General features: G+C 41.3%; 2 long non-coding RNA genes across 2 annotated transcripts; both read right to left on the bottom strand.

Annotated features, from left to right (window-relative positions):
- Positions 1-243: 243 nt before the first annotated feature.
- On the bottom strand, positions 244-1482 carry LOC138854733 (uncharacterized). Its single transcript, XR_011393916.1, has 2 exons — positions 1453-1482; positions 244-738 (listed from the first exon to the last, which is right to left on the bottom strand). It is a non-coding gene; the product is annotated as an uncharacterized lncRNA (long non-coding RNA).
- Positions 1483-6671: 5189 nt separating this feature from the next.
- LOC138854734 (uncharacterized) lies at positions 6672-7910 on the bottom strand. Its single transcript, XR_011393917.1, has 2 exons — positions 7881-7910; positions 6672-7166 (listed from the first exon to the last, which is right to left on the bottom strand). It is a non-coding gene; the product is annotated as an uncharacterized lncRNA (long non-coding RNA).
- Positions 7911-8340: the final 430 nt, after the last annotated feature.

The following is an 8340-nucleotide window of genomic DNA, read 5'->3' on the forward strand; positions in this document are numbered from 1 at the left end:
AAATTACTCGTTGATAGCACGTTTGTCTACTTATCTAAGATCCCAATCGATTTTCTTGGTTTCCATGGCGACGTCCAATATAATAACTTTCACAACGGGTCAAGACCCGTCTTGGTAAATCTACCTGAACATGAACCTGCGGTTACTAAGTGCAAGCTAATGTTTTTCTCTCAAATATACATTTCTGTCTGGAGCTGCTCAAATTTTCATGAATAATTATGTGAACAAGGATAAGAAAATATATTTGTTGATCTCATGCATTTATTTCGAAAAAGTATGACAATATTCCTTTAAATGTGAACAATTTAAAAAATATATGTTGGGTAGTGGATTTCAGCAACGGGCTGGTAATCCCAGCTTTATAATGAAAATTGCTTGGGTTTCGTGTTTTATTACTGGCCTTGCAAAACCAGACTAACAGATTTAATCGAATATTTATCCAAGAAAATCTGACAATATACGTTAAGGGTTTAGGGAACGGAAAACAGGCTTGGAGTACACCTGGCTGGTAACTATTATGGAAATGGTAATTTATTTTCCGTACCCTCCACCACCTCCGTATCCCCCTCGTCCACCACCACCTCCACCACGACCTCCACCGTATCCTCCACCCCCTCTCCTGAAGCCTCCACCACCGCCCCCACGGTAGCCACCTCCACCACCACCTCTTCGCAAACCTCCGGGGTCAGCGAGGCAGACAGCAAAGAGCGCCACGAAGAAGAAGATCCAAGCAAACTTCTGAAATTGAAATAAGAATAATAATTTGTGATCAGTCTGTCCTGAAGGAGTTAAATCGTCCATTAACTTAGTTAAGCTTGATAAAGCTCTACAGTTCTGGATGTAGTCAAACTTTTCCCTGGAACGTGTGTGTTTCTACCACATTTATCAAAAATGCATAATTTTTTCATCCAATTTTGTTAATGCTAATGTATATACTAAAAATTCTAAACATATCAAATTCGAATCTTTTTTCCATCTTCAAAAATGCTTAAATCAGAAAACAGTACTTTCCGATGTAAATCTGATGAAAATCAGGGACATAATTTTTTTTATACAAATACTGGTCAAGAATTATTTCATTTTGGGATTATTCAGTATTTATGTAGATTACCAAGAGCCTGACGGGTTAAAGAAGAGCCGATATTAGTGGATGGAGGGTTGAGCCTCTAACAGTCATAGCGGCGAATGACTCACACGGGCTTAGCACTTTATGTTTATTGTTATTTTGTGGGATGCGCTAAACCCATGTGTTTGGATAGCAGACATTCAGTGTTTACCTGTTTTATCCATCTCAATCAACACCAATTATTTCTTTACATATTCACTTTATGCGCTAAACCCGTTTGGTTTATTCAATACAAGGAGTTATGAAGGCTCTATGCTCCGTTCACTAATCGAGAGGCAGAAACGAAAACATTCAGTATATTCGTATCTACTCTCATCTTAGCTTACCATGGTGGAGGGTTTGGTGCGACCAGTGAGACCAATCTGTGCCGGCAACAACACATCCACACAATATATATACACAGAGGAGTCACCGACATAACCTTGCTGCTTCAAGAGTGAAGTTGACAACTTTCCCATGGGGGTTACTCACCGTAAATATTTTTTTTCCTGTTCTTACCAGTGAAGATGACGCAGCAGTTATCACTCGGTGTTGCAAGCCTCAGCACTAACCGCTTAACCAGAAAGTGTTCATTGAAGTCGCGCAGATTTCTGAGATAACGAGAATTTACACACTAGTGTTTCAAGGTGCCGTTTTCTAGGGAAGACGATGTGAAGACGCACTCGTTGCTACACAATCTTTTATTGGGACAACGGCTCGCTCTAAGTAGAGCTTTTTCAAGTCACCAATCTTCAGCGTATCCTTCCATAATATTGTCGGTAGTACAATATCTGTTATCCTACCAGTGAAGTAAGCTAACGAGTGGGAATAAAGACTCTGGCACCAGGAAAACCTTTTATTATTGCATTTTAAACAAGGATTATTAACCCAGCAATTGGCCTAGGCTAGGGGGCCAAAGACTGCAAACCTCGCTCAAGGAGAAAGATCTTGGGGTGAGTATAACACCGAGCATGTCTCCGGAAGCACACATCAACTAGATAACTGCATGTGGGCTCCTGGCAAACATGAGAACAGCGTTCCGATACCTTAGCAAGGAATCGTTCAAGACACTGTACACCGTGTACGTCAGGCCCATACTGGAGTATACAGCACCTGTCTGTAACCCGCACTTGATCAAGCACGTCAAGAAATTAGAGAAAGTGCAAAGGTTTGCGACAAGGTTAGCTCCAGAGCTAAGGGGAATGTCCTATGAAGAAAGGTTAAGGGAAATCGGCCTGACGACACTGGAGGACAGGAAAGTCAGGGGAGACATGATAATGACATATAAAATACAGTGCAGAATAAACAAGGTGGACAAAGACAGGATGTTCCAGGGAGGGGACAAAGAAACAAGAGGTCACAATTAGAAGTTGAAGACTCAGATGAGTCAAAGGGAGGTTAGGAAGTATTTCTTCAGTCATAGAGTTGTCAGGCAGTGGAATAGCCTAGAAAGTGATGTAGTGGAGGCAGGAACCATACATAGTTTTAAGACGAGGTTTGATAAAGCGCGTGGAGCAGGGAGAGAGAGGACCCAGTAGCAACCGGTGAAGAGGCGGGGGCAGGAGCTAAGACTCGACCCCTGCAACCACAAATAGGTGAGTACACACACACACACACACACACACACCAACAAGTGGTGGATGAGGTACACATAACCAAGGAGGAGGTGAAAAAGCTGCTATGTGAACTTGACACCTCAAAGGCGGTGGGACCAGACATCTCTCCGTGGGTCTTTAGAGAGGGAGCAGAGATGCTGTGTGTGCCACTAACAAAGATCAACACATCCATTGAAACTGGACAACTCCATGAGGTATAGAAGATGGCAAATGTAGTCCCAATTTTTAATAAAAGACACAGACATGAGGCATTAAACTACAGACCTGTGTCACTAACGTGTATAGTATGCAAAGTCATGGAGAAGATCATCAGGAGGAGAGTGGTGGAGCACCTGGAAAGAAACATGTGTATAATCGGCAACCAGCACGGTTTCAGTGAAGGAAAATCCTGTGTCACAAACCTACTGGAGTTTTATGACAAGGTGACAGAAGTAAGACAAGAGAGAGACGGGTGGATAGACTGCATTTTCTTGTACTGCAAGGAGGCCCTCGACACAGATCCTCACAAGAGGTTACTGCAAAAGCTAGAGGATCAGGCACACATAATAGGAAAGGCACTGCAATGGATCAGAGAATACCTGACAGGGAGGCAATAACGAGTCATGGTACGTGACGAGGTGTCAGAGTGGGAGCCTGTGACAAGCGGGTTTCCACATGGGTCAGTCCTAAGATCTGTGCTGTTTTTGGTATATCTGAATGACATAACGGAAGGGATAGACTCAGAATTGACTTTGCAGATGATGTGAAGTTAATGAGGAGAATCAAATCGGTCGAGGATCAGGCAGGACTACAAAGAGACCTGGACAGGCTACAAGCCTGGTCCAGCAACTGGCTCCTTGAATTTAATCCTGCCAAATGCAAAGTCATAAAGATTGGGGAAGGGCAAAGAAGACCGCAGACACAGTATAGTCTAGGTGGCCAAAGACTGCAAACCTCACTCAAGGAAAAAGATCTTGGGGTGAGTATAACACCGAGCACATCTCCTGAGGCGCACATCAATCAGATAACTGCTGCAGCGTATGGACGTCTGGCAAGCCTAAGGATAGCGTTCCGATACCTCAGGAATCGTTCAAGACTCTGTACACCATTTACGTCAGGCCCATACTGGAGTATGCAGCACCAGTTTGGAATCCACACCTGGTCAAGCACGTCAAGAAATTAGATAAAATACAAAGGTTTGCAACAAGACTAGTCCCAGAGCTAAGAGGATTGTCCTACGAAGAAAGGTTAAGGGAAATCGGCCTGACGACACTGGAGGACAGGAGGGTCAGGGGAGACATGATAACGACATATAAAATACTTCGCGGAATAGACAAGATGGACAAAGACAGGGTGTTCCAGAGATGGGACACAGAAACAAGAGGTCACAATTTGAAGTTGAAGACTCAGATGAATCAGAGGGAAGTTAATAAGTATTTCTTCAGTCATAGAGTTGTCAGGCATTGGAATAGTCTAGAAAGTGACGTAGTGGAGGCGGGACCTATACATAGTTTTAAGACGAGGTTTGATAAAGCTCATGGAGCAGGGAGAAAGAGGACCTAGTAGCAATCAGTGAAGAGGCGGGGCCAGGAGCTATGAATCGACCCCCACAACCACAAATAGGTGAGTACAAATAGGTGAGTACACACACACAAGAATTTTGATACACATTCAACTATGTAAATGTGTTTATTCAGGTTAAGTTTAAGGTCTGTCTACTGCACGTGGGTCATTAAGGCTGCATATCATGCCTACACTACCATTGAAGAATGATCCCTGAAATAGGAAATAAGGTAAACGCTCAGGGTATATTCCCTTAGAGATGTATGCACCCCTGGGTGTATACTCTGTATGTACTCTGTATATATAATCTGATATTTTTAATAGCCACCCTGATGTTTCATTCTAGTCACCCCCAGTTTTCTTCATTCCATTTTTGCTATAGGCGCCTCGTTCTTTCAGTCAGTTCAAGGTGAGTGACAGGCGTACTCCGGTTATCGCATTCTGATGTTTGTAACAGTCACTCATTTTATTCGCTGTTTTCCATATTTGTTACAGTCACCCCGGTTATTTCGCTATCTTCGATTTTTTTACATCAAGATTAGCGATTATAATCGCTAATCAAGTATTTGCAAACCCAGCTGAAATTCCACGAACGTGAACGTAAATAATGACACTTGTGAGAGAAGGACCTACCGTCTTATGGTCACGATGAAATTCAAAAGAATATGTAGATTTTATGTAAATAAGACATACAATGCGGGTTATGGCATTTTATTGTGAAGAAGTTTCTTTTACAAATGACTTTATGAATTCTCCCGTGAATTGATAAAGCCTGGATAAACTGATAAAGTTTCTGGTGAGCCTAACGTCTGTACAATAAAATGCCATAACCCTCATTGTGTTTCGTTTACATAATTACAGCAGTGAAAGGCATACGAAAAGTGTAAACATGACCTCTTATATTAGTAGTAATGCTGCTGCTGCTGCTGCTGCTGCTGTTACTGCTGCTAGTAGTACTACTGCTGTTGCTGCTTCTGCTACAACTACTAATTTTGCTGCTGCTATTACTACTACTACGACAATTTCCACTACTGCTACTATTACAACTACTACTACTACTGTGAAAAATTATTTGTATTATTATTATTATTATTATTATTATTATTATTATTAGAGCAAATCACCTGCAGGAGGTTTACAGGGCATTACCTGAATTATTACTGCAAGTAATTTGGGTACGTGAGACTTTATCACTGTAAGTCACTGAACTTCCACTCCTTCGAATGACCACTTCTTCACCACTCTTACAAAAAGCTAGACCTGATATCAAATTAATAATTACAATATTAAAACTATCTACTCTTGTAATTAAGGCTATGTGGATTGTATGTTATTTTGGTTTACTTGCTGGGTACACAAACTATTCATATTAACACTTACCATTTAATTACTGTAGATGGATCACACCACAACACCTGCCTAACACCTGGACCCTACATTGGCCAGCTGAGCTCTAAATGCAAGGACCAATGCTGCACTTCCCTGCGAACGATGTTACATCCATTATTTTCCTCCATCCACACGTAATTCTTGAGGTCCCGCAAATTTTCTGTCCCAATTCTTCAGGATTGGACATTAATACGGGTCCCTACTAAAAATTCGGGCCGAAACGCCCCATTATGGCCTCGATGACGCCTGATTATTGCACCACTAACAGACTAGAGATCACACATTAAATTCAGTATGGTGTCTCCCTCCCACGTCACTTAGCAGCTGTTCCGATCCCTCCTTCACTTAAAACTTCTCGAAGGGTTCAAACAGCATCACATTTTAATATGCCATTATTACATTATTCATATTATTCTACGTTTAGGAAATCATGTAAATTACTTCCACAACTAATATTGCTGCTGTTGCAATTACTACTACTACTGCTGTTACTGCCGATACTATTACTACTACTACTGCTGCTGCTGCTGCTGCAACTATTGCCACTACTACTACTGCTGCTGCTACTAATAACAACACTACTACTACTGCTGCTGCTGCTGCTGCTACTATTACCACTACTACTACTGCTGCTGCCGCTACTACTTCTACTAATATTACAACTTGGATAGTCTTCCATACACCTCACCAAACTCAGTTTATAAACTCTCTGTGTTCATGCATTGTTATTTTTATTACCTTGACAAAGCTTCTGATGAACAAAACGTAATAGCAATAAATTACTCGTTGATAGCACGTTTGTCTACTTATCTAAGATCCCAATCGATTTTCTTGGTTTCCATGGCGACGTCCAATATAATAACTTTCAAAACGGGTCAAGACCCGTCTTGGTAAATCTACCTGAACATGAACCTGCGGTTACTAAGTGCAAGCTAATGTTTTTCTCTCAAATATACATTTCTGTCTGGAGCTGCTCAAATTTTCATGAATAATTATGTGAACAAGGATAAGAAAATATATTTGTTGATCTCATGCATTTATTTCGAAAAAGTATGACAATATTCCTTTAAATGTGAACAATTTAAAAAATATATGTTGGGTAGTGGATTTCAGCAACGGGCTGGTAATCCCAGCTTTATAATGAAAATTGCTTGGGTTTCGTGTTTTATTACTGGCCTTGCAAAACCAGACTAACAGATTTAATCGAATATTTATCCAAGAAAATCTGACAATATACGTTAAGGGTTTAGGGAACGGAAAACAGGCTTGGAGTACACCTGGCTGGTAACTATTATGGAAATGGTAATTTATTTTCCGTACCCTCCACCACCTCCGTATCCCCCTCGTCCACCACCACCTCCACCACGACCTCCACCGTATCCTCCACCCCCTCTCCTGAAGCCTCCACCACCGCCCCCACGGTAGCCACCTCCACCACCACCTCTTCGCAAACCTCCGGGGTCAGCGAGGCAGACAGCAAAGAGCGCCACGAAGAAGAAGATCCAAGCAAACTTCTGAAATTGAAATAAGAATAATAATTTGTGATCAGTCTGTCCTGAAGGAGTTAAATCGTCCATTAACTTAGTTAAGCTTGATAAAGCTCTACAGTTCTGGATGTAGTCAAACTTTTCCCTGGAACGTGTGTGTTTCTACCACATTTATCAAAAATGCATAATTTTTTCATCCAATTTTGTTAATGCTAATGTATATACTAAAAATTCTAAACATATCAAATTCGAATCTTTTTTCCATCTTCAAAAATGCTTAAATCAGAAAACAGTACTTTCCGATGTAAATCTGATGAAAATCAGGGACATAATTTTTTTTATACAAATACTGGTCAAGAATTATTTCATTTTGGGATTATTCAGTATTTATGTAGATTACCAAGAGCCTGACGGGTTAAAGAAGAGCCGATATTAGTGGATGGAGGGTTGAGCCTCTAACAGTCATAGCGGCGAATGACTCACACGGGCTTAGCACTTTATGTTTATTGTTATTTTGTGGGATGCGCTAAACCCATGTGTTTGGATAGCAGACATTCAGTGTTTACCTGTTTTATCCATCTCAATCAACACCAATTATTTCTTTACATATTCACTTTATGCGCTAAACCCGTTTGATTTATTCAATACAAGGAGTTATGAAGGCTCTATGCTCCGTTCACTAATCGAGAGGCAGAAACGAAAACATTCAGTATATTCGTATCTACTCTCATCTTAGCTTACCATGGTGGAGGGTTTGGTGCGACCAGTGAGACCAATCTGTGCCGGCAACAACACATCCACACAATATATATACACAGAGGAGTCACCGACATAACCTTGCTGCTTCAAGAGTGAAGTTGACAACTTTCCCATGGGGGTTACTCACCGTAAATATTTTTTTTCCTGTTCTTCCCAGTGAAGATGACGCAGCAGTTATCACTCGGTGTTGCAAGCCTCAGCACTGACCGCTTAACCAGAAAGTGTTCATTGAAGTCGCGCAGATTTCTGAGATAACGAGAATTTACACACTAGTGTTTCAAGGTGCCGTTTTCTAGGGAAAACGATGTGAAGACGCACTCGTTGCTACACAATCTTTTATTGGGACAACGGCTCGCTCTAAGTAGAGCTTTTTCAAGTCACCAATCTTCAGCGTATCCTTCCATAATATTGTCGGTAGTACAATATCTGTTATCCTACCAGT

Source organism: Cherax quadricarinatus, chromosome 68 (assembly GCF_038502225.1).
Source record: "Cherax quadricarinatus isolate ZL_2023a chromosome 68, ASM3850222v1, whole genome shotgun sequence".
Classification (NCBI taxonomy): Eukaryota; Metazoa; Arthropoda; class Malacostraca; order Decapoda; family Parastacidae; genus Cherax; species Cherax quadricarinatus.